Source organism: Meles meles, chromosome 3 (genome assembly GCF_922984935.1).
Source record: "Meles meles chromosome 3, mMelMel3.1 paternal haplotype, whole genome shotgun sequence".
NCBI classification, from domain to species: Eukaryota; Metazoa; Chordata; class Mammalia; order Carnivora; family Mustelidae; genus Meles; species Meles meles.
This window is the reverse complement of record NC_060068.1, coordinates 98,827,541-98,854,073: the sequence shown is the minus strand read 5'-3', so window position 1 is coordinate 98,854,073 and position 26,533 is coordinate 98,827,541. Positions and strand designations below refer to the sequence as shown.

Below are 26,533 nucleotides of genomic sequence, written 5' to 3'. Positions count from 1 at the left end.
ACAGGAAATTCTAAGAGCCAAATTTCCTCTTTGGATGGTAAGCAATCTTTGACAGTTCCAAAATTCTGGGGCCCTAGCTTATGACATTCTAGATCATAATAGCATTTGGATAGATAATTATTAAACTTCATCTGCTTACTCACCTCATACTGTGACAGATGAATGCTACTGCTACCACTAATCATCATCATTACTATTATTGGCGATTTACTACTGCTAGCCGCTGTGCTAAGCTATTTAAAAGCATTATCTTTTATCTGAGGTGGGTGTTAAAAGTCATCTAGTCCAGCCCTAAATGTATGATTCATGAATCCTCTCTACAACTCCCATTGGGCGACACCAACATTCAAATAAAGAGCAGGCCTGAAGATGTGATGAGTTTTTGAACAGAGAAGCAAAGCAGACACTATCAGAGCACAGAGGAGATCCAGTTCCCTGGGGAGGACTCAGGCTGCTTCTAACAGAAGGCACAGCTGAGCTGAGTCTTGAAAGATGAGAGAGCACTTATCATATGGTTGAAGAAGGAAGAACTGAATAAATACAAGATTTGGTAAGAATCACAGATGTACCAAGACTTTTGATTAACTGGAGTTGTGAGGATGGGGAAGGAGAAGGAATTTGGAAAGGGCTCATTTTTGTATCTGATATTAAGCTCATCTGAATTTTTACTTTTCAAGTAAAACTTTCAATTTAGGCTGAAGGGTTCCAGATTCTGATCTGTAGAGTGAAAAATTGTTAAATAATAACTCTTAAAATCTTTCTGTATGTCAAGCACACTACTTACCATTACACATTTATTATTTCACAAAAACAAATTAATAAGATAGATATCATTTTCCCACTATACAAGAGAAAATATTAAAATTTAATATTTGCCCAACTTTACTCAGCTCATATATCTATGAGTCACTCATTCACTCAGTTGTTCCTCGAGAACTTGCAATGTGTCTGTCAAAATTTGAAAGTGGCTCAGCCTGATTTGAAAACATTTGTTTTAACCACTACACAGCTCCTGTCTCTCCCTTAGCATTGGAAAGAGAATCTATATTTTTTCCTCTTTGCATTTATTAGTTTTTAAAGTTGTTTTTTTTTGTTTGTTTTGTTTTTTTTTTTTTTTTTTGGAGAAGGGATGGAGAGAGAACAAGCAGGGAGAGGGGCAGAGGGAGAGTGAAAAGCAGACTTCCTGCTGCGCAGGGCGTCTGACTCAGAACTTGATCCCAGGATCCTGAAATCCTGACCTGAGCCAAAGGTAGATGCTTAACCGACTGGGCCACCCAGGTGCCCCTCACATTTATTATTATCTTTATAACTCTCAAATGACTCAGGAACAAGTCATAGTCTAGAGAAGTCAAAGTATGAGGCTACTAAACACATTTCTTGTCCAGAGTATGACAGAGATTTAACACAAAGCTGTGTTTCATTATTTTAGCTATGCTCTGAATGCCAACTGAGTTCATTGCTTAGGCCATTTCACCGATAAACCCCATTTTTCAGAGCACTTAAAATCTAGCAGTTAACAGGGGCGCCTGGGTGGCTCAGTGGGTTAAGCCTCTGCCTTCTGCCCAGGTCATGATCTCGGGGTCCCAGGATCGAGCCTTGCATTGGGTTTTCTGCTCGGCGGGGATCCTGCTTCCCTCCCACACCCCTCTGCCTACTTGTGATCTCTCTCTGTCAAATAAATAAATAAAATCTTAAAAAAAAAAAATCCAGCCGTTAACATTTTTCCTGTGTGAAATAGGCTAAGTCAAGGGAGTACTTTACTCTGGCAAAAGAATATACACAAAATAGCTATTAAGTCTTAAATGATCACATGAGAGAGATAACTAGATAAGATGGGATTTGAAGCCTCATCTAGGGCTGTGGTGGAATATCTAGGGCTTCGTACAGAGACTGACAAAATATAACCGAATAGTGGTAAATAGGAATCATTAATATTTTCCTTGTATTCATGCGGATGGGGTAACGGAGACTTCGTGAAGGCACACAATTGGCTTGCAGCCCAGAGCTGGTAAGTAACGGGGTGAGGCTGTCCTCCAAGCTGTTTCACTGGAGAGCCCACTGTCTTCGCTCTATCTCTACAGTACCTCCCTCATAGGGAGCTGGTGAAAAAGACATGGAATAACGCAGGTAAAGGGTTTAGCAGAGCATGTGTCATATAAGTACTCTCTTTAAAATCAGTTTGACAAGTACGTCTGAACATTTAATTGCTGCCAATCACTGTTTTTGGCCCTGAATAAATACAATAAAACATATAAAATAGATGTGTGGCTCATGGAGCTAATGTGTTACATGGGAGAGACACACAATAAGCATGATAAATACACAAGTACTATGCTGGATGATGACAAAGTGCTATGGGGAAAAAAAAAACAAATCATAAAGCAGAGAAGTGACAGGAAGTGTCCAGGTGGGGTTGTAACTTTAGATCAGGAAAAGTCTAACCAAATAGGTGCTATTTGTCCAATGGCCGGAAGAGGGGAGGCATGCAGATGCCTGGGTGGTGTGGGAATAGAGGGGGAGCACTACAGACAGAGGGCGGAGCAAGTACAGGAGCTCCACAGCAGGCGCGGACATCCCAGTTCCAGGAACTGCAGGCAGCCAACTAGGCTGGAGGGAATGAGCAAGTGAGGACAGCAGCCAAGTTGAGGGCAGACACGAATGGGAGGGCAGTGTGTGCAGACCATGCTGTGCTTTTTAGGCTACTTTACATCAGCTTGGACTTTTACTCGGCATGAGGGCCCACTGGAGGGTTTGACAGGAGGATGCCCTGATCTGACTCAGGTTTTAGCATTTCACTGACTGCAACAGGAGGAGCAGAACTGGCGGCATGCATGATGCACAGAGACAGGTTTGGAGGCCTTGGGGAAAATGCAGGTTTGAGCTGGTGGTGGCTTAGGCAGGGGTGGGAGCTGTGGAGGCAGTGAGAAGGATCAGATATAAGCGGCTGTTAAACCTTCTTAAATTGGCATCTGGCCAAAATTACAACCCGGTCCGACGATTTTTAAGCTGAGATGAGAAACCACAGAGGCCTGACTGAAGTTTTAAACAATGTGCTATACTCTTTGTCTTTGAAATGTATTAAAAGCTCCAAGTCTAAGAAAGGCATTATGCCAAGCACTGCAGGTGAAAGAGATGAGGGTCACTATCCCTGTCCCTTTAAAAACTTAACTCTATTAAGAGGACAGTATACCTGACTATAAGCAGCCCAGTGTGGCCATACGTATTCCTCCAATAAATATACTGGGTGAGGTTTTAGGTGCTAGAAATAGATGAAATCCTGCTCTTGTGGGGTTTATATTCTAGTAGAGTGAAACAAAAAATTAGCAAGAAATAGAAATTATATAGCAAATTAAAAGGCAATAATGAGGGACTTCAAAAAGATCAAGCCCATATCTGTGCAACATTCTTAATACTGAAAAATTATGAACAATGTAATGTCCATGTAAAAATAACTGGCTTAATAAGGTTGTATGTCCAGTCTACAAATTAGTATGCGAAAGTTTAAAAATACATAAGTACATCTAATGAATCAATGTGACTAATTTTACTTTCAGACAGATAATAAAGAGCAAGATAATGAGTGAAAGAAAAAGCCCGATGTTACACACACACACACACACAATCCCTATGTACACAGGTACGTATATAAAGCCACAATATATTCTGGAATGATAAATGATAGGGTGAAAGGCACCACCTTAGGAATCAAAAAGGCTTTCTAGATTTGAAACCTGTGGAGAATGTAGTTCCAATTCTTCCTTTCCCAACCACGGGCCAGTCCATAGGCAACCATCCACAGCTTTGTGGCTTTGTGGCCACTGCACAATCCATTGGTAGCCCTCTGCCCCACCTTGGCAACAGCTCTGACAATTACATACTTTGATCTACTCCAGAAAAGCTGAGACCCTTAAAGAGGACAGGGTTGGCCCTGGGTGAGTACAGGATTTCTTCAGTTTTTCTCCTGTCTTCCAAGGCATTCCTGGGGGCTTGGGTGTGACCAGATCCCCTACTGACCTCCTTTCTCGGGCTCTGCCACCATCTCCTCGAGCAGTGCCTCGGTCCATTCTGTCTGTCCCCCCTCCCAAACCCCTCCCCAGATCACAGATCACTGTGTTTGATCAACCACTTCTGCCAATGTGCTAGCAGATTAGGTTTGTGTTCACAAACTCTCCCAACCCACTAACGCATGAGTTTTATTTTTAAAAAGCGATTTAGGAGGCACAAGTATTGCATGAGATTGTATATGAGGAAACTAGCTGTTCCCCATAAACCACTGTACTTAAATTGAGTTATTAAAATGATTATTAACTCTCCCACCCTTTCCACGGTACACACATTAAATGTTATGATTATTATTAACCTTCTCACCTCCTCCACAGTATACACATTGGGAAATGCTATTACTAAGCCCCCCTCCCCCAGTCCTGCTCCTTCTGTCACTGGGAAGGCATTCACAGAAACCATGCTAGGCTTAAAGGCCTAGGATTTTAGTCCTCCCTATTCCTAGAGCTGCCTAATAGTCTCTCTCCTTATTTATCTATTTATTTATTTAATTTAAATTCAATTAGCCAACATATGGTACATCATTAGTTTTTGATGTAGTGTTCAATGATTCATCAGTTGAGTATAACATCCACCACTCATCACATCATGTGCCCTCTTTATTGAGCATCACTGAGTTACCCCATCCCTCCCCTTCCACAACCCTCAGTTTGCTTCCTGGAGTCAAGAGTCTCAAATGGTTGTCTCCCTCTCTTGTTTTTCCCCCTTCAGTTTTCCCTCCCCTCCCTTATTGTCCTCTGTACTATTCCTTATGTTCCACATATGAGTGAAAACTGTATGGAGGTCCATCAAGACCTTAAAAATAGAGCTTTCTTCTTACTTAGAAGCTTACAAGGTATTCGAACATGCTTTATCTCATTGATATTCACAATGAGACTGAGGCAGACCCTAGTGTTCCCACATTAAGATGAGAAAACAGGCTCAGAACATGCAGTTGCTCACTGGTCTTGTTACAAGGCTGGGAGGTAACCTAACTTATCTCCTTACAAACACATGTTCATGTACCACAACCCAAGCTTCGTCCCTGAAGGAGGTTTTGGCACATAGACTTTCTCTCCTGTAGCCTTGCCCAGAACAAGGGACTGTTTCCCCTCCTACTCAAGAACATATGAGGGTGCTGCTGGATTAGGAGAATGCGAAAGAAGGAGCCTGGGAACCAGAGTGAAGACTACATGGTTTGCAACTGTCCACACCTTGTGTGAGGACATCTGTATGTGAGCACACTGGCCACACCTGCAGGTGCACACTCCTGAGCCTCTTGGCTCCTGTGTTTCCCTGCACAAGTGTCTGTTTCTGGATCCTTTTTCAAATAGAATGCTCCCTAACACATCACATTTCCCTTGCAGGGTCCTCTCTTCCTTAAGTTCTAATGACATCAGCTTAAATGTAACTGACTCAAGGAAACTACTGTAGGTTGAGTGTGCTCCTAAAAAATTATGGCCAAGTTCAAAGTCCTGGTACCTTTGAATGTAACCTTATTTGAGAACAGGTTCTTTGCAAATGTAATCAATCAAGAGGAGGTCTTACTGGATTAGGGAAAGTCTTAATCCAGTGAATAGTGTGCTTTTAAGAAAAGGAAAATTTGCACACACACAGACACATACAGGAAACAATGCCTGGATGAAGGAAGCAGAGATCAGAGTCACGCACTGACAAGCCAAGGAACACCAGGGATTGGCAGCAACCACCAGAAGCTTGGAGAAAGGCATGGAAGAGGCCTCAGAGCCTCCAGAAAGAACCAACTCTGATGACATCTGGGTTTCATACTTCTGGCCTCCAGAACTGAGAAAGAATACATCTTTGTTGTTTTCATCACCCACTTTTTGGTAATTTGTTACAGTAGCCCCGGGAAGTCTTCCTGTTTTTTCCAGATCCAGCCAGGTTCTTCTCCTGTACATTTTCACAGCATTGGCTATTTTCTTCTAAACAGCGTTATGTCACAGTATATTGATTTTTTTTATCAATATTTATTGCCCCACTAAAATGGAAGCCCTGTGAAAACAGATGATGTGGGGTTTTGCTCACTATAGTGACAATCATAAAAACAGTACAGTCTGCAACAAAATACTTTTTAAATAAAAGAAAGAGGGAATGAATGATTAGACTGATGAATGCAAGAAGAGAGCAGAGCACTTACAATTTTGGCCCGAGGGTTTGGGAGAAGCGTTCACCTGAAAGCAAAACAAAGATCTCTCTCTCCATCTCTCTCTGTCACAGAACTGTCTCTCTTCCCTCTCTCAGTCTCTCTCTGTCTCTCTCTCTTGCTTGTGCCAAGTTAGATTCAGAACATTTGTCTTTTTAAAAATCTGTGGGGAATGAAAAGATTGACAAGACAGTTAATATCAGGGAAAACTGTCAACTCTAACACTGATGATAAACACTGTAAAACTGTGAAAAATGAAAACAAATGATCTCTTTCTACAAGTTAGAGAAAGTAGAAACTCTTGATCACTTTGTCTTATCAAATAGCACAACAGTAATTATTTGTACCATTAATTTTGTATACAATCTAAAATGGCAAACAATTTTTATTTGATGAAAACAGTAAAAATCGGACGTATTTTTCTATCTTTAGAGTTAGCTATTTATAGTCACATACTCATATATCTTAAAAATTACAGAAAAAAATGATGTTGCCCCATGGTTAAGGGCAAAAGCTTTGGAGTCAGACCCCAGACAAAAAGACCAGCTTTAACCAACTATAGTGGCTACATTGGACTTGGACACATTATTTAACTTGTCTCTGCCCAGCTTTTAATTTCACCTCATAGGGTTGTAGTTTGGATGAAATCAGCTAATATATGCAAATACATACAAGAGTAATTGGCACACAGTAAAACTCAATACATTTTAGCATTCTTATTACTGTTAGACATCTGACGTTTGATGAGACCTTGGTGAGTAGTCATTGAGATAATCTCATCCATTTATGTCATAACTATAAATTACAAATCATTTTCTTTTTTCATCTTTCAGAATTAAAAAGTGGTGAACAAAATAGGCTGGTGAGTGATGCGGTGATGCGTAGGGTTAGGAATGGCGAAGAGATTTTGAAAACACTTTTCTTTGTAATAAAAAAATGCTGAAAGCCTAATTATTTTGGGGGGTGATAGGGAATAGGGGGGATAATGTCCAAAAAAATGGAATTAAAATGCCTTATTTCCATTTTAGTGGAGGCATTAACTTATTTTTATGGTAATTTAAATTAAAGTTTTTGTCCTTTAGTTCCAGTCTTGCCAAGTCACAATTTCAAAGGATTTTTTAAAACTTGGGTTTAATGGCTTATGTGGTTTAAAGACTTAGAATTCCAATTAATTTGGGGGTTGAATTTCTGATTAGACATGTCAGATTTCAGTATAAAGTCAAATGTATTAAGCATATCTGCGGTGTTTCCTCTTTCCCAAAGAAATACTTTCTTACTACTGACATTTTCAGTATCTTGTTTGTTAATGAATTTTATGCACAATTATTTAATATATTTAATCTTAGCTGTTCTCTTGGTGTCAGATAGGATCACCTTCATCCAACCTAAGATTTAATGTTGACTGGTCAGCTGGCAAGTGCTACATTACTGCCTACATTGGAAAATTGCTGAGGTTTAAAAATTTCTTTAGGGCGCCTGGGTGGCTCAGTCTGTTGGTCGTCTGCCTTCAGCTCGGGTCATGATCCCAAGGTCCTGGGATTGAGCCCCGGATCAGGCTCCCTGCTTAGCGGGAAGCCTGCTTCTCCCTCTCCCACTCCCCCTGCTTGTATTCCCTCTCTCGCTGAGTGTCTTTCTCTGTCAAATAAATAAATAAAATCTTTAAAAAATTCCTTTAAGCTTCTATTTTGGCTAGAGAAGATAAAGTTCATTTTCCAGGGGGATGCTAGCAACTCCTTTATCTTTTGGGGTGTTTCCAATCTTGTCTTTGTGGCTAATTTGGGGATCACAATCATATGATGGGCAGTGAAAACAGAAACAGGACTCCTCAGTGGGCTGTCTACACCAAAAGCAGTCATTACCCTAGGCCAGAACTTTCTGATAGATGCAGAGGCCATGCAGGAAAATGAGCCATCCCAAGATTCCTACAGGTCCTCTAATTGTCTAGTGAAATTGATAGGATATGCTTGTCAAAGCTGCTATCTGTCATTCTTCTGGACTCCCTCTGTCTTTGTGCCTGATGAATTCCATCTGCAGCTTTCACAGTCTGATGTATAATTTGGTCCCTCGTGACTCTCTGAATTTTGCCTCCTCTGTGTTACTTCTCCTTTTGATCCTGTATTTCTCAAACTTTTCTTATCTCTTAGTGTTGTTCAGATTCATTCTTTGTTGTTGAAAGAGTCAGAGTTCATCTTTGCAAAAAATACAGTAAAGATGGAAACAACTGTCAAATGAAAATAAAACAGAGAAAACAGAAGTTGCTTTTAAAGGCATAAAAATCAAGTTTTACGTCGCTTGTCCCTTTTAAAAAAATTATTTATTCGAGAGAGAAGACCAAGTAGGAGTGTCGGAGGGGCAGTCAGAGAAAAAGAAAGTCTTAAGCTGAATTCGCGATGGGAGCCCAACATGGGGCTCGATCCCACAAACCTTGGGATCACAACCTGGGCCCAAACCAGAGTCAGACGCTTAACCGATTGCCAAGACACCCTTATGTCTTGTTGTTTTGACCAAAGTAATGAATATGTGTGACTCAAAACTTACAATAATTATGACAAATTTCATGTTTGAGGTTCCAAACTGGAGACTGAATAAACTGAAGGCATAGAATAATAGAAGCATAGGCAAGCAAGTCAATCTGTTTTGTATGTGACCATTTTTGGACATAGGACTAGAAGGATTTTCTCCCCTCAAAGTTAGACTATAGATGAATATTCATAATCAAGTTAGAATCAAACCAAATCAAAGACACGATAAGATTAAACACTCAGGATTCTTATGGAGTGATTTTTGTACCAAATTTGGCAGTTTATAGTTAGCTACCAATCCAACAAAATTAAGGGCTCTTTAGCAGAAGCTTAAACAAGAAAACGCCTATTCATTGGTTGACTGGATAAAAGGGAAAAGCAACTACATGGTTTCCCTCCACACCCATTTTAGAAGGTTGAAGACCCTCAAGGATCAAGGTTTTCTTCCTTAAGACTTAACATAGGTATAATTTATGATGGTTTCTCTTAGTCTGCAGCTTGACTACACCAGTTCCCATATTTTCTCTCTAAGGAGAGCCAGATGAGTAGGATTCCTTCTTATGGCATTATCTGAAAGGGATAGCAGTGCTCCAACTGAAGCAGGCCTAGCTTGTGCCCTTGGCCCAGACATTTCTGTTCTTCCTTAGCTTCTGACCAGCAAGGTAAGGCTTGCTTCTCTCTTTTCTTCTCCTATTGTTATGGAAGCGAAGGTGTATCTCTGTGTGTGTGTGTGTGTGTGTGTGTGTGTGTGTGTGTGTGTGTGTGTGTGTGACAGAGAGAGAGAGAGAGAGAGAGAGAGAGAGAGAACATCGAAGAAATTAGCTAGCTCAGGGATTTTTCTCCCTCATTTCCATTCATTTATTATATAATGATTTATAGAAGTTAAGAACTAATGTTTGGCATACTGCTTGACTTAGGTATAAGTTAAATAAATCAAAACTTTTTTTCTGGTAAGGTTATGTGGAATAATACATATTTCTATTATACATCTGAAAGCCACAGCACATCCAGTACCTAAAATCTGAATACAATACTAGAATATTGCTTCCGTTTCAAAGGAGAGACAAAAACAAACAATATTCTGGGGAGATCTCAATATTACAGATCATTACCTGTCTTAACTCTCTTCAATCCAACAAGGTTAGGTAAATACAAAAATAATGTTAAGACACATCCCAGTGGAGACTGGACAAAATTTAGTAAGTAGATACCAAATGCCAGTCATACCTAAGATTGTTTTATATGGTACAAGGTTTACTGAGACTAACCCACTGAACAATTTTGGGAGATGTCATTCATGTATGCTCCCTAGAATTGTGCAAAGTGGTGATACAAAAATAAATACAATATGGTTCTTCATTCATGCCCTCTGGCCTACAGAATGAAGACAACATCTCTGGCATTGAAAGCTCTTTACTATATGACCCAAATTTCATTTATCACAATCCATGTAGTCTAACATTTGGTTATAAAGAACCTATTTGCTACCCACCTTTTATGTAATTGGCCTATACTCTTCCACCCCTTCTTGTCTTGCTCATGCTGTGACCCCAATCTCATAAAGCAGATTGTATATAAAAATATAAATATATAGGTATGCCTTAGTATTTTCCATATACATATATATGTGTGCATATATATGTGTGTGTATATATAACTGTGCATACTATATACATATATAGTAGGAAAACACTAAGGCACACCAATTATATGCTGTAGATAAAGGACACTGAGAGAAAACAGAGCTGGAAAGGTAATTTAGGCCAGCTAAAAGGCTTATTCAGTAGGTCAAATGGATTGCTGATGGTTTGAATAGGTGTGTGACATGAACAAAGTTGTGCATTAGTAAGTCAAAATGGGTTACAGAAAGAAAATTACTGCAACTGTTAAACAAGATAGAATTAGGCTTTAACCTCAGTGGATATAGAGAAAACAAATGTAGAAAGATTTCCAGAGTAAGAGAAGGTAATGGACGAACAGATCCTGAAAGTTATCTATATTGGTGAGAAAGTAATTAGAGAAAGACAGGTGCCTGGGTGGCTCAGTCGGTTAAGCGTTTGCCTTAGGCACAGGTCATGATGCCAGTGTCCTGGGATCAAGTCCTGTATTAGGCTCCCTGCTCAGAAGGGAGCCCGCTTCTCCCTTTCCCACCCCGCCCTGCTTGTGCTGTCTGTCAAATAAATAGATAAAAACCTTTAAAAAATAATAAGTTAAAAAAAAAAGAGAAAATAATTACAGGAGTCTTTTATATGAGTAAGACCATGAAGAAAGAAAGAAGGTAGGAAGACAGGTAAGTGAGGTGGGAATAAGGCTGAGTGGCTTGGGAAATAGAGATGAATTAAAAAGAAGTTCTTTTCCAGCCATACACTGATCTAGTTTTCTTGAACATTTTGCCTACCTAAACACCTAAATTTACAGTTAACAACAAGAGCAACCACCAGTAATGGACCAAAAATAGGATTCCAGAAATGTAAACAAGCACCTAAGATGATTCAATCTTAGGGGCATCAGTCAAAATGTGATGATTTTTTGAACAGTAGGGACAGGAACTAAACCCTAGTGTCTATCAAGAATATGGCCTTCTATTTTATGAAGGAGCCTGCATATAATTGGGTTAACAAAACAAAGCAAAAACCTAATTACCCGCAAACTCTACGAGAAGAATACCAAGGAAATTGCCACAAGTCATCCATCCTTTACGATGGTGTGTGACCTAAAAGTATACTACCTATGTTAGTTGAAAACATGCTGGATGAAAAACCAGTGATCTAAGTGAACAGAAGGAAGCAAACTGAAAACCTTTTTGGAGACGCATACTGTCAAAACAGAGCTCAAAAAATTCTCCCAGATAAAGTTCTAAGGTAGAAAATTTTACTGGGAAAAAGGAACAGACAATAAAATCAGAGTTATAAAGATTCAAATATTGAAAACATCAGGCACAGGATATAAGTTATATATGTTAAAAATATTAAAAAATAAAAAGATTTTAAATATAAGCACTAATTATAAAATACACAATTTTTATGAAAATAACCATACAAATAGACTTTCTAAAATAACCAAAATTGAATCTTTATAAGTGTAACAGTAATTTAACATTTAGAAAGGAAAAAAAATAATTATAGTGGAAAATTAAATGGCTGGTGACTATCATGTTAGATACAGATGAAGAAACATTTAGTGAATTGGAACATAGAGGTAAAGAAATTATTCAATAGTATGAACAAAATGAGATTGAAAAAAATGTATATGATGTTAAGACAAATGCAAATCACAGTGAGAAAGTTTAATATATATCTTATGGTATCTCCAGGATAAGAAAACAGGCAAATCTGGAGAGAAGTAATATTTGAAGAGATAATGACAATTTTAAAATTTAGCAAGTCTTATGAGGGAAATTCAGCTGTGTGTTTGAACTTCCTTTATTATGTCACTACTAAATGTTCTGAGTGAGGCCCAACCCTGATTCTCAGTCTACAGCCAGAGCTAAGAATTAGCAAATCTCCAAGGGGAAAAAAAAGCAACTTCAGATCTTCAGATCACCTCCCAAAGTTCCTCTCTTTTCTAAAATTTTAGTCCCTCTGGTCTCCCTTGCTTCTGCAGCTCTCTACAGGGCTTTAAAATACAACTTGGGTAATAATATTTGGCTTTTCTACTTATTTGCAGTGGGAACATGGACCTATTATGAACTACTTCATTCCAGCATATTTGCTGGAAACCCAGCATATTGATATTTGAGCATATTCAACTGGTTGGAGCATTTGGAAGGGGGTAAAGTGGTAGAGGGAAATAGTGGTTGCTAGGAGTGAGAATATGCAGAACCTTGTAGGCTACAGCAAGGAGTTTATTTTCCCAGAACTCTAGCATCAAAATATCATAAGGACCAATGCCATGAATGAAAAAATCTCTAAGGAGAGACACAAGATACAGAGAAGGAATATGATTCTGGATAGTGGTGAATGGGTATCTTGGGATTACATGAAAAAGGAGGCTTGGATTCAAAAACAGTAGAATAAGTGAATCATGCTGCCATCAGATACTGGGTTGTAGTTGAGTGGCAGAGGCAGGATATTTTAAAGATGAATGAAATGCAAATTGCTTCTCCTTACACTCATAATTAGTACAAGATGAAGAGGAGAGAGAAAAGTAGTGGGAGAGCCTTGTTGGCCTAAGCTTCAATGACACTGAAAATTATTGCCCCCTCAACTTACATTTCCATCATCTCTACATTCTTCCAATAACAGACCCTCCTTCAGTGAACCATCCCTCTTCCATTCTCACCCCATACGATTTCAGTAGAGCTAACTGCTTCCCCCTCTACCTCTCTCCTACTTGCCTGGCAAAAGTTTAGTACATGATCCAGAACTGGTTCTGGCAACTGGTTCTAGGATGGACACAATTTTGTCTGGTGAAACCCAATTCCAGGACTTTTTTTTTTTTTTAAGATTTTATTTATTTATTTGACAGACAGAGATCACAAGTAGGCAGAGAGATAGGCAGGCAGAGAGAGGAGGAAACAGACTCCATGCTGAGCAGAGAGCCCGAGACAGGGCTTGATCCCAGGGCTCTGGGACCATGACCTGAGCCGAACGAAGGCAGAGGCTAACCCACTGAGCCACCCAGGCGCCCATCAATTCCAGAACTTTTCATGGAATTATTTTGCTCAAGTTGATGGAATGTTGGTCTACATCTGGTAGTGGCTACCTTGCAACATTAAAGAAGAGCTAATAGGACAGGGGAACCCAAAGGAAAGAGATAGAGAGTCAGCAAGACAGAACACTGACAATCCAAACATGCTTGAGTATAGTTATACTCTAGACTTTCTATTTACATGGCATAATAAGTTACCCTTCCTGCTTACATCAGTTTGATACCACTTGCAAAAGAACAACTCCTGACAAATAGACTTGAAAAAATTTGAATGGATGTTATTTGTTTGCAACAAAATGGGAGTTTCACAAGGCATTAAAAAGAGCCAGTCTTAGAATTTCAAGAGTAAAGAAGTTCAGAGATAAAAGAGCATGTTTTGACTTGCTTCAAGTCTCAGAGCTAGCTAGTTAATGGTAGATCTAGTGATAAAATCCAGATCTCTCATACTTTCTTCTCTCAGAAAGAGATAGCGTTGTGTTCTCCCTTTGTCTCCTTGCCTTCCCCTACTGGGGCCTTTGGTGCTAAAGAGGAAGAAGGATCTCCAACATTAGAAGTGGGGCAACATAAGAAGAAAACCAACGGGGGAATGGGAGTAGGGTGGGGCGGGTATCCACTCTCCTGCAAGACTAAATTGTCTATTAAAAATCAATCAACTTCTCCACTTCTCCATGGAAAATCAATGAATCCTCTTTGATAATCAGCATGACCATTACTCAACAGTAAAGTCTGACAGGTTTTGCTTCCTTAACTTGTACAGATCTTCAGCTGTCAGTAATTTTTGTAGTTGATAAGGCTGATTATTCTGACTTTGAAGAAAGGATCCAAGGTGGAGTTAGGAAGCTTCTCAGAAGCAAAATGCTGCAGCATGGCTGTGTGTAAAGGCAGTCTGAGGCCTAATAGAGCTGTGCTTGTTCACTTTTCTGATGGATCCAGCATTTACTGGATGAAGCCAGAGAGAGAAAAATAGCACTCACAGCATAGCAGAGTGTGAATAATAAGGTACAGGCAAACATCTGCACACAAATCAACCGGATAATTTTATCTCATCATCTGCTATAGCCAGGATGCATGAGCGGAATCTCTTCAGAATCTGTTCATTGGTGCTTCAAGAGGGATTATTCCTTGCTCTTAAGGACAATTATCCTCTGATTACTTGATTCCTTGAAATGCCTTTTGAATCAGACAAGCCCATCATGAATATATGGAAAAACTTGTCTTCCTCAAGCTGGGTTTGAACCTCAGAGTTCCAATACAGTCTTTATCTTTTCTGCACTTTAAGGAGTAGATTATTAGAGCACTTAACTCAGAGACAGTAAACGGTCACTCGTTAAGTAAAAGATATGCTTGAGATGCTCTGCAACTCTTGGCAAAACTCTCTCCGCTTTGGGCTTCAACTTTCAGACCTGCGAAGTTAGAGTTGGGTTAAGTGAAATCTAAGGTCCATAGGGCAGAAATACTCTGACCATCTATCTTCAGGGTAAATGTGGCTGGGAGGCTGGTCATTTAGTTTAACACAAAGCATTGGAAGAGAGCAGTTCAATCGTATGCATAACTAAGGACTTGCAATTTAAAGCTATAATTCTTTTGTTTATATACCAGAAAAAGAATTTTTTTAAAGTGCCATTTTGGCATGGATATGGGGAAACTCTCCTATACTATAGTAGAAGAATAAACTAGCACAGTCTTCCCGTATAGCTATGTGGCAACATAATTAACAACTGAAAATGCATGCATCCTTTGACTTAGACATTTTACTTCTAGGAATTTCTACTATGGGTAGAGTTGCACATGTGTGAAAGGCTTTTGTGTAAGGCTAGTCACTATAGCATTGTTTGTAGCAGCAAGAGACTGGGAACAATTTAAATGTCAGTATCTACAATGGAATAGCTGTACAGTGGAGTATCATGCAGCTGTGACAAAGAGAATGGCGAGAAAAGTCTTAAAATGTGTTAATAAGGAAATATTTTTTGCAGAAATGAATCACTTTAGCTACCTGACTAAAGAAAGGCTTAACAGGGATGATGGCTCTTTTTGTTTTCCTTAAATATTGAGTATCAGGAATGGGTTCAAGGCCAGTTAGTACATGCTAACAAAGAATTGACCAGAAACTCTTTGCAGTTGGCACTGGTAAGGATGGGGATGGGAATTCTGGCTGAGGTATTCTATTCATGATCTCATCCTCTGTCTTGTGCCTCTTCCCAATGACACCTGTCTGTTAACATCCTCTGTCATAAATACTCAAAATTCTCTTTCTTAACACTTTCAATGGCCATCTCTTAAAAAAAAAAAAAGTTATAGTATTGAATACCCAGAATACCATGCAGTATGACTAGAAATTAATGTAAATTCTGTCATTTATCCTAAAAATGACAATCTACCTATTACCTCCGTCTGTCAGAAGGGAAAACATAGACACCAAGAAGCTTATAATCCACCCAGAGAATGACAGTCAGTCAAGGGTTCTTTCTGCTGCCAAAGCTTATGTGTGTTTGGCTGTGTTGTCCTCCTAAGACATGTGAACATTTTTTTCTTTGAGGACGTGTGAACATTTTTTTATACAAGAAGTTGAACAGTTTAAACAGAAACTACGATTTAATACACAGTAATTAATCCTACGTGCCAGGAATTGTGCTGAGTGCCTGCAAGTGCGGCCAAGCTGTAAAGTCCCAGAGAGGACAGAAATGAACACGTGCTCCCATGGATGCTGGATGCCCATGATGGATGTATAGCCAATATTGATAAATACACTGCTTCCCAAATGTCACACATTTTCATGTGACTCTCACAATTTTCACTATAGTTACATGCTACCAATAATATTACTTAATTTTTTTTTGAATTACCTTATTTTTTCCTTAAAGTCTTTCTACTTTAGCCTTCATCTAAGCAGACATACTTCTAAGACCAAAGTTCTGGTGCGTTAGTAGTATTTTTCTATTAAATGCTACAATAAATATATAATTATAAGGGAAAAATCCATCCTTGTCCCATTTAACATCACACTTTAGGAAATACTGGATTACTGCCAAATTGTGGTAGAGTGATAGGGTCCTCTCCCCTGACCCATGAGATTCTCTCATTCAACTTTTAACAATGCCATTCTTCACAGAAATGCAATGTGCAGCCACCAGTTTTACTAGCATTGGTACATCTTCCCTGGTGACATATCCCACTCCAAATTTGACAGACATACACATTTTTCATCATGCATTCTCCCCAAATGTTTGACTAAGACTGCTGATGTGATATGTAACATTGGGTTTGTGACACTGAATTTCGTGAGTCAATGTTTGCTACATAAATAAGGTTCAAAATAGCAAGTAAAGAGTCTTCCTAGCAAAAAGGAATTGAAACAAGAGGTGGGAAAGAAGCCATGATCTGAATTGATGTTTCCACAGAACTTGGGCTGTTTTCATGTAGGCTAAACATTGACCAGTCTGAGGAAAATCAGTTACAAAAAGGCTAAAGCTGGGAATTACTTTTTAAAAGATTTTATTTATTTGTTTGACAGAGAGAGAGAGTGCGCAAGCGCACAAGCAGAGGAAGAGGGGTAGCAGCAGACAGAGGGAAAAGGAGAAGCAGGCTACTTGCTGAGAAGGGAGCCTGATGCAGGGCTTGATCCCAGGACCCTGGGATCATGACTTGAGCCGAAGACAGATGCTTAACTGACTGAACCACCCCGGCACCCCTGCTGGGTATGATTTCTGAGTACTTTCTCCTAAAAGTCAGAAAGAAGGGAGATTTAAATTTATATTATATACTCCCAACAAATATTTAGTTACTTTCTAAAAGATTTTCTTAGGAGATATTCTTGGAAGTGTTAACTTATTGAGTATAAAAATATTATACACATTTAGATACACATGATGAAATTCTGACAAACTAAGGTTCAAGTGACAATAGAAGCACAGTACCAATTTCCAAAAAAAAAAAAAAAAAAAAAGACAAATGAAAATAAAAGTAAAATTTAAAAAAGGAAAGTGGGCCAAAGAAAGATCCACACTTCTCCCAGCAATGAGTTTCAGACATTGACTCTCAAACTTTGAAGAGATTTAGCATCACCTGAGCAGTCAATTAAAAACTACCAAAGTTAAGCTCCATTTCTAATCATTCTGAATTAACTCTGAGGTGAGAACTTGGAACCTCCATTTTTAGCAAGCTCCCAGGTGATTCTGACGTGCAACACACTTCACAACTTAACTGACAGCTAGTCAGGTGGGAGGAGGAACAAGTTGGAATTACAATTACCAACATTTATAGTTTAATTATGATTAGCTTAATCATCAATCTACAGAGTAAACACCTCTTTAAACCTGTTATTTTTCATCCACTATTTTAACCTCTGTTTCTTCCACTCTAATATGACCTCCACACACTTCAATATTCCGGAAACTGAGACACTGCTTATGATTGAAGTATTTTCTTTTCCTGAAAGATGTTAGTAAATCAGTGTTCCAAAATACAATGAACTGTTTCTTAATCAAGAAAAACATTTGTGGGGCGCCTGGGTGGCTCAGTGGGTTAAGCCGCTGCCTTCGGCTCAGGTCATGATCTCAGGGTCCTGGGATCGAGTCCCGCATCGGGCTCTCTGCTCAGCAGCGAGCCTGCTTCCCTCTCTCTCTCTCTCTGCCTGCCTCTCTGTCTATTTGTGATCTCTGTCAAATAAATAAATAAAATCTTAAAAAAAAAATTAAAAAAAAAAAAAAAAAAAGAAAAACATTTGTGAGTGACCTCAAAGGTTCACAGCATGAAGCCACTGTATAATACTGTGGACTCCTAGGTTTGAACTGTGGGTACTCTGAAACCAGTGTGTAGCCTAGGTTACTGCTGGTGAGTGAGGCTAGGCAACTGCCCACTTCCAAAAGCAGCCTTACTCTTTAGAAATGCAGTGACTTTCCTAACGTATATATGCTGCTCAACCAAGTACTTTGACTTTCCTTAAAGTAAAGCACCATCACCACCTCACCAACAGCACATTTTCTTTCCTGGTGAAAATTATCCCCCTGAAATAGTTAGTGATTGGCCCTGGTGTGGGTATGGAAAGACCTAAGAATGATCTTTGTATCTAAAAAAGAGTTCTTGAAAAAATCAAGAAGTTGAACTGTAGCAGCAAGTAAGATCTATTAAATGAATCATATACACAGTTTAGATTCGTGGAGCTGTCTTATGTTTAAATGATATTTTATGGGGCACCTGGGTGACTCAGTGGGTTAAAGCCTCTGCCTTCAGCTCAGGTCCTAATCCCCGGGTCCTGGGATTAGGTCCTAATCCCCGGATCCTGGGATCGAGCCCTGCATCAGACTCTCTGCTCTGCGGGGAGCCTGCTTCCTCCTTTCTCTCTGCCTGCCTCTCTGCCTACTTGTGATTTCTGTCAAATAAATAAATAAAATCTTTAAAAAAATAAATGATATTTTATAACTGTGTTACGAAAACTTCATTACATTAGGGGAATTGAGAAGATCTCAGACATCTGCTGAAAATGTTAGGGGTGTACATTATGCAATTATTATATGAACTTGCATGTATTTGTGTATGAAGAGATACACACACAAGTAAGTCAGAGAACCACAAATACTGTATGATCTTACTTAAATGTGGAATCTAAAAAAAACCAAACTCATAGAAACAGATCAGATTTGTGTCTGGCAGTGGTGTGGACTGGAGGATAAGGGAAATGGATGAAGGTAGACAAAAGGCACAAATTTCCAGTTATAAGCCCCCAGTTAGGGCTGTAATGTACGACATGGTGACTATAGTTACCAATACTGTATTTGATAGTTGCTAAGAGAGTAGATCTTACGTTTTCATCAAGAAAAATTGTCACTATATATGGTGACAAATGTTAACTAAGTCATTGTGTTAATCATTTTGCTATATGTACATATATCAAACCATTATGTTGTACATGAAAAACTAATACAATGTAATATGTCAATTATATTTCAATAAAACTGGAAAAAATTTAATTGTATACATAAAGGAAATATACATGCACATGTTCCCTTAAAATGTTTATGTAAATATCTATAATTATTTGTATATGCACCCATGCCTAAAATTACATACATGTAATTATTTCTATGCATATGCACATGGGTCTATATAAGCATCTCTATTTAAATATACACATATATACTATGTATATAGCATACCCTTTATGTAAAAAATGCAATTAAATAGTTTCTGTGGTCTATCCTACTAACAGAGCAAGTCACATATTAATGACTTATTCTGAAATCCATATAAATCAGAGGAAAAAAGTTAATCTTTCTTTTCTTGTTCTGTTTCTTTTTTTTTTTTTAAGATTTACTTATTTATTTTGGGAAAGAAAGTGAGAGCCAAAGTGGGGGAGGGGCAAAAGGAGAGGGAGAAGCAGACTCCCCACTGAGCAGGGACCTCGATGCTGAGCTCCAACCTACAACCCTAAGATTGTGACCTGGGCCAAAATCAAGAGTTAAATGCTTAACCGACTGAGCCACCCAGGTGCCCCTCTTTCTCAAACAAAAGCTTAAGCAGTAACCTTTCTGAGAATTCTGAATGTTGAAATAAATACTCTTTGTTATGCTGAGATCATAAACCCATAAACACATATCAGAAATATGTGTACAAGGAGGGCAGGAAAGTGACAGCATAGGGAACTATCAAAAGTGGCCAGCTCCAAAAATAAACCATACCATCCTGAATATTGATAATATGTTTTGTAAATGTTTGACATTTTATACTTAAAATATTTCTAGTCAGGAATGATAGAATGCAGTTGACTCAGCTTTGTTTTCACTCTTAAGGACTGTAAAATTAGCATATCTTTATTATACTAATACAAAATTACTTAACATTTAACTTTTTTGATAGCTCACAAACTAAACCTTTTTGCAAGTGTTAAATGGGGTATTTTTTGTCACCATTTTAAAGATTTATTTATTTGAGAGAAAGACAGCACACAAATGGGTGGAGGGGCTGAGGGAGAGAGAATCTGAAGCAGACTCCCCACAGGGCAGGGCCCGAGGGGTTGGGGGGCTCAATTTCACGAACCTGAGATCATGACCTAAGCCAGTATCAAGAGTTGGATGCTTAACCAACTGAGGCACCCAAGCAACCCCATTTTTTAGGAGGTATTTTTAACAAACAGCAATAATTTTAGAAAAAACAATATCTGTATTTATAAATACTGAACATTCACAAAAACCAGATACTATTCTCAAGGCTCTGCATGCATCATCAATTTACTTGAAACAGTCTGAAGAAGTACGTAATCCCTGTTTTAGTTACAAAGAAATTAACAGTAGAAAAAACAGTAAATGTTTAAGTACATTGGGGATTCTCATTAATTAATGGCAGACCAGATAATTCTGACCAGCCTTCAATCAATAAAGACAACTTAAAAGTCTGGGGAAAAAATTCCAAGTTTTAAAAAGCACTAAAGAACAAACAAGAATTGTATAGAATTCTTGGGCTGAGATTTGGGGAGAAATAGGAATCCAAAGTCAAGAACACAGAGCAGTCAAGGGCTGGTTTGATGGTATTTGCTAATCCAGAAGAGATGGTCAAGAGGCTGAAGTGAGTTTTTCATAGACTAATGAGACTAGAGAGGAAAAAGCTGGGATCTGGGTAAACCGCCCTTGCTTTAGCCTGGGACCTTGGAGTGCTGCATACTTAAAGAAAAGATGAAGTAAAAGTAATGAATATTCATAAAGACTCCTGGCTGGCTGTGAGTCATCTACATGACCCAGAAAATCTCAAACTCCAAACTTACATTAAGGTAAATCCCAGATTGCTATTACTCACAGAAGACTGGGAAAAGCAAAAGAAAATTGACGTGGAATGCTCAAACGATTTCTACTAACAATTATTGAAATACCATGCTCAGCACACATTCAAAGGTGACATGAGGAAAAAAGACTGCATTTGTGAGAAACCAACAGAACCAAGAGACAACAGAAGCAAGGTCCATCACCAGAAAGGTCCCATAAAACAACTAGGGTTACCTAATTCAAGGAGATAAAAATTGAGCTTGATGGCAGGGAGCCTGCTTCCCGCTCTCCCTCTGCCTGCCTCTCTGCCTTACTTGTGATCTCTGTCAAATAAATAAGTAAAAATTTAAAAAAAAAAATTGAGCTTGAATTTTTGATAGGCAACCTTGTAATATTAAGAGTAACATAGAAAAGACATTATAGAACTGAGAATGAACAACAACCAAAATTAAGAAATCAATAGATGAGTTCACTGGCAGTCTAGGACCAACGGAAGATAGAATCAGTGAATGAAAGACAGGTCAACCACGGAGAGATCAAGACATGGAAAATGATGTAAGATGGAGGAGAAGACATTGAGGGTTCTGCATTTAAGTCTGGTGTATGTTCAGTGGAGCCACAGAAAGATCCAAGAGACAGAAGGGGACAGAGGCAGTGTTTAAAGACATAATGGCTAAATTTTTCCTGGAATTGATGAAGCATGCCAATCCATGTATTCAAGAAGTCCATTAAGTACCAGCAGGAATCAAAGACAAAGGGAAAATCTTAAGAGCTATCAGAGCAGAATAGATGGCCAGACTGCAGAAGAGAATGGAATGATACTTTCAGTCTGTCAAAAGAAAGTAACTGCCAAATGAGAATCCAGTATCTACTAAAAATTTCCTTTAAGAATGAAGGTAAAATAAAGACATTTCAGATGGACCTTAAAGAAAATTCTGAAGAGTATTCTTTGGGCAGAAAGAAAATGATACAAAGGAGAAATAAGGAACAGGAATGTGATAAAAATCTGGGCAAATCTAGGGGTACCTGCGTGGCTCAGTGGGTCAAGCCTCTGCCTTCGGCTCGGGTCATGATCTCTGGGTCCTGGGATCGAGCCCCACATCAGGCTCTCTGCTTGGTGGGGAGCCCCCCTCTCTCTGCCTACTTGTGATCTCTCTCTCTCTCTGTCAAATAAATAAATAAATAAAAATCTAAAAAAAAAAATCTGGGCAAATCTAAATGAACACAGACTACTTTAAAATTTGAATATTTCTTGGGAATTTTTATGGAGTCTGTGTGAGCCATCATTACACATTACAGGAAAGAACAGCACAACAACTTAAAAAGTACCTATTCTATTATATCTATTAGCTATCACTACATAGTTTGTCTTTTCATAATAGCCCAGGGATAATAATCCTAAACACAGTAACTCTTAAAAAAAATACAATGAATAGACAAAAACATTTTTCACAAAATTATTCACAAAAATAAAAGCACACAGTTCTAGAATTCCAAAGGAATTCTAACGTTTTAAATAACGTTTTAAGGACTAGGAGTAAGATAGGTGGATTAAAATCAGGCTTTGATAACTCTAGACTATGTTACAATGACCAGATTAGCACGAAAAGAATAGAATAAAGACTTTATAACTGCTAAATTTACAGAGGGAAGCAATGAAATGATTTTTAAAATTTCCTACTGGAATGCCTGGGTGGCTCAGTCAGTTGGATCCAACTCTTGATTTTGGCTGAGGTCATGTTCGGGGTCCTGGGATGGAGCCCCATGTTGGGGTTCCCCCCACTCAGTGGGGAGTCTGTTGGTCTACCTCTTCCCTTACTCCTCTACCCTACCCCATTCGTGCACTCTCTCTCTAAAGTAAATAAATAAACCTATTTATTTTTATTTTTTTAAAGATTTTACCTATTTATTTGAGAAAGTATGAGAGAACATGAGCAGGGGCAGGGAGAGAGGGAGAAGCAGATAGCCGCACAGCAGGGAGCCCAATGCGGGACTTGATCCCAGGACCTGGGATCATGACCTAAGCTGTAGGCAGATGCCTAACTGACTGAGCCACCCAGATACCCAATAAATAGATCTTTAAAAATAATAATAATAATAATTCCTATTAATCCAAAGAAATTAAGGAAAGAGAAGGAAAAAAAACTAATATAGAACTCTTGGAGCAAAAAGAAAATATATAATGAGGTAGTAGATATAAATTCAAATATTAGTAATTACACTATGTTTCATCAAATTACATTAAATTAAATTAAATACATTAGTTAAATGATAAAATTGGCACACTGGGAAAAAACAAGCAAAAAATCCAAAATTACATGCTCTTTAAAGAGCTCTAGCTATAATACAAAGGTATAAAATAGTTAAAAATATATAAATGCATATTATGTTATATATAACATAAAAACATAATTGAAAAAAGTGCTGGCTGCACTAATAACAAAAATAAATTTTACTAGGAATAAACAGATCTAATTCATAATGATAAAATTCAATTTCCCCAGAAAGATATAAAAATTCTAAATGTATAGGGGCGCCTGGGTGGCTCAGTGGGTTGGGCCGCTGCCTTCGGCTCAGGTCATGATCTCAGGATCCTGGGATCGAGTCCCGCATCGGGCTCTCTGCTCAGCGGAGAGCCTGCTTCCCTTCCTCTCTCTCTGCCTGCCTCTCTTGTGATTTCTCTCTGTCAAATAAATAAAATCTTAAAAAAAAAAAAAAATCTAAATGTATAAGTATCTACTAACATAGCTTCAAAGAACATAAAGCAAAGTTGACCAAGTTATAAATTAATGTGGAAAAATCCATAATCATAGGTTTTGGTTTGTTTTTTTAAACACTCCTCTCTGAGTAAAAGATGGCCATTTCAAGCAGTGCCTGGCTGGCTCAGTCCGTAGAGATTGTGACTCCTAATATCGGGTTCATGAGTTCAAGCCCAAGCTGGGTATAGAAATTACTTAAAAAAAATAAAATAAAATCCTTGGGGTGCCTGGGTGGCTCTGTGGGTTGAGCCTCTGCTTTCAACTCAGGTTATGATCTCAGGGTCCTGGGATTGAGCCCCACATTGGGCTCTCTGCTTGGTGGGAAGCCTGCTTCTCCCTCTCTCTCTGCCTGCCTCTCTGCTTACTTGTGATATCTCTCTGTGACAAATAATAAAATCTTTAAAATAAAAATAAAATAAAATCTTAAAAAAAAAAAGATGGCCCCTTCAAACCATCTAATGACATTATTGTTTTTAATCCTTTTTCTTCCATACTCAAGTGTAGGAGGGAATGGGTGTTACCTTCCTTATTTTTCCCAGGACTAGGACTTCTTAGAGGAAAGTTTCACCTTTAAAATGATAAATATTTAAGATCAATTATGGAATACTGTAATATCTGTCAGCAGGTATTAGTACTAGTTATCCTGGGTATCCATTAATAGATTTCAATACAAAAAGTATTTGAAGGTACAAATTTTATTATTATTATTTTTTAAGGATTTTTTTTTTTTAAAGATTTTATTTATTTATTTGACAGAGAGAGACACAGGGAGAGAGGGAACACAAGCAGGGGAAGTGGGAGAGGGAGAAGCAGAGTCCCCACCGAGCAGGGAGCCCAAGGTGGGCCTTGATTCCAGGACCCTGGGGTTATGACCTGAGCCCAAGGCCGAAGCTTTATGACTGAGCCACCCAGGTGCCCAAAGGTACAACATACTAAAGACAGTGAAATGAATAATTTCTAAATGGTCCTCCACATCCTTAACATTTTAAAGAACTCATTGCTCTTTGCACTCTCTACCCAACTTTGCTGCAAATGACTAATCTAAGTATTTTGCTTCTCGTTGTAATTCTCACCCTTGCGGTTTTATAAATACCTGTGCGCTTTTTCGGGGATTCTGTTATAAATTGCTATCACAGATTTCAGGCCTGTGTCCTTGCTCTTTTTAGTTATTCCCCTCTTCCTTTCCCTACTCTTTTTAACCCTTCCCTTCCCTTCTCTCCCCCAGCTCCATCCCTTTCATTTTTTCTTTGTTTTTTGATTATGCATTTTGCACAGCTGTTTCCTGAAAATTCCTCTTCATGATTTCCCCAAACTCCTAAATCTTTGAGAAATTCGCACCAGCAGGCTCCAGAATATCATAAACTGAAATTTCTTTCTTTTTTTTTTTTTTAAAGATTTTATTTATTCATTTGACAGAGAGAGAGATCACAAGTAGGCAGAGAGGCAGGCAGAGAGAGAGGAGGAAGCAGGCTCCCTGCGGAGCAGAGAGCCCGATGCGGGGCTCGATCCCAGGACCCTGAGATCATGACCTGAGCCGAAGGCAGCGGCTTAATCCACTGAGCCACCCAGGCGCCCCAAAACTGAAATTTCTTATTTCTTTTTTTCTTAAAGAATAAAGGGTATTTGACCCGAGACTTTTCAAGTACAAGACCAGCGAAGTACAGCCAATGAAAGGATAACATGACACAATGGTAGTGGATGGTGACAATATTTGGGTGACATCAGAAGTGCAACTGAAATCTCCTAAAAAGCATAAAGTTGAACAAGAATAAAAATGACCTGCATTAATGCTTCTGCCAAGCTCAATTTTAAACTAAGTAACCATTTTCCTCTCTTCTGCAAACCTTCCCTCCCCACTTCTTAGCCTTTTGTTTCAGAAACTGGTACCACCCCAAACACAGGACAAACCAGGATGACAGCACAGACAATTCCTGTCAAAACCGGCTGGATCCTGTATTTCCCTCAAAAGCCCCCCAGCTTCCAGGGAGAGTGGGGAAACTTGGAGGTTTTGAAAGCTTGAGCTTGCTGCAACTTCCTTGGCCCCACAAAGCAATAAAGCCATCATTTCTCTTTACACCCAAACTCTTCTTTGCGTTACACATTTTGGCTCTGGGGCACAGAGGTCGGTTTTTGACAGCAAAATGAAGAAACTAACTCATCTCATGTTAAAGATGTCAAGTCTGGTGTTCTGACTGATAACACAAAACTAATTTGCTGTTCTCTTGATACCATAATACTTAATGTTCTCAAAGAATTGTCTGTTTTAAAAAATTAGATAGAAAATCGCTATGGTTCCTTTTCATTCCCATCCTTTTTCTCACCACGTGCAGCCCCTTTCATGTTGTACTGCAGGAGAGAGACAGCCCGACTTTCACAATGATTACAGTTACACAGCATGAGCAAAACACTTCTGGGACAGGAAAAGCAGTGTGTGATTAATTACATTTTGCATTTTGAAAAATGTAACCACAAATTATTAGTATGGTATTGAATATAAAGGAAATAGTGGGAATTGCATTTTATTTAATAGCGGAAATTTTACAACATAATACATAACTTATGCATTTCAGTATGGTTGGATTTTCTAAGCTACTTGGCCTTTCAGGCTCTGTTACTCTCAATTTAATATCAGACGTAGAGAAAAGC

General features: G+C 38.7%; 1 protein-coding gene across 10 annotated transcripts in view; it reads right to left on the bottom strand.

The window, feature by feature from the left end:
* Nucleotides 1-26,533, bottom strand: part of JAKMIP2 (janus kinase and microtubule interacting protein 2) — a 172,749-nt gene that overhangs the window by 90,818 nt on the left and 55,398 nt on the right. For 8 of the 10 annotated variants that reach the window (XM_045999744.1, XM_045999748.1, XM_045999750.1 and 5 more), the window contains exon 1: nt 6,200-6,303. The exons of the other annotated variants lie outside the window; for them this stretch is intronic. The gene's annotated coding sequence lies outside the window, so the exon portion shown is untranslated. Of the gene's footprint in view, nt 1-6,199; nt 6,304-26,533 lie in introns of those variants that run through there. 10 annotated transcript variants of the gene reach the window in all.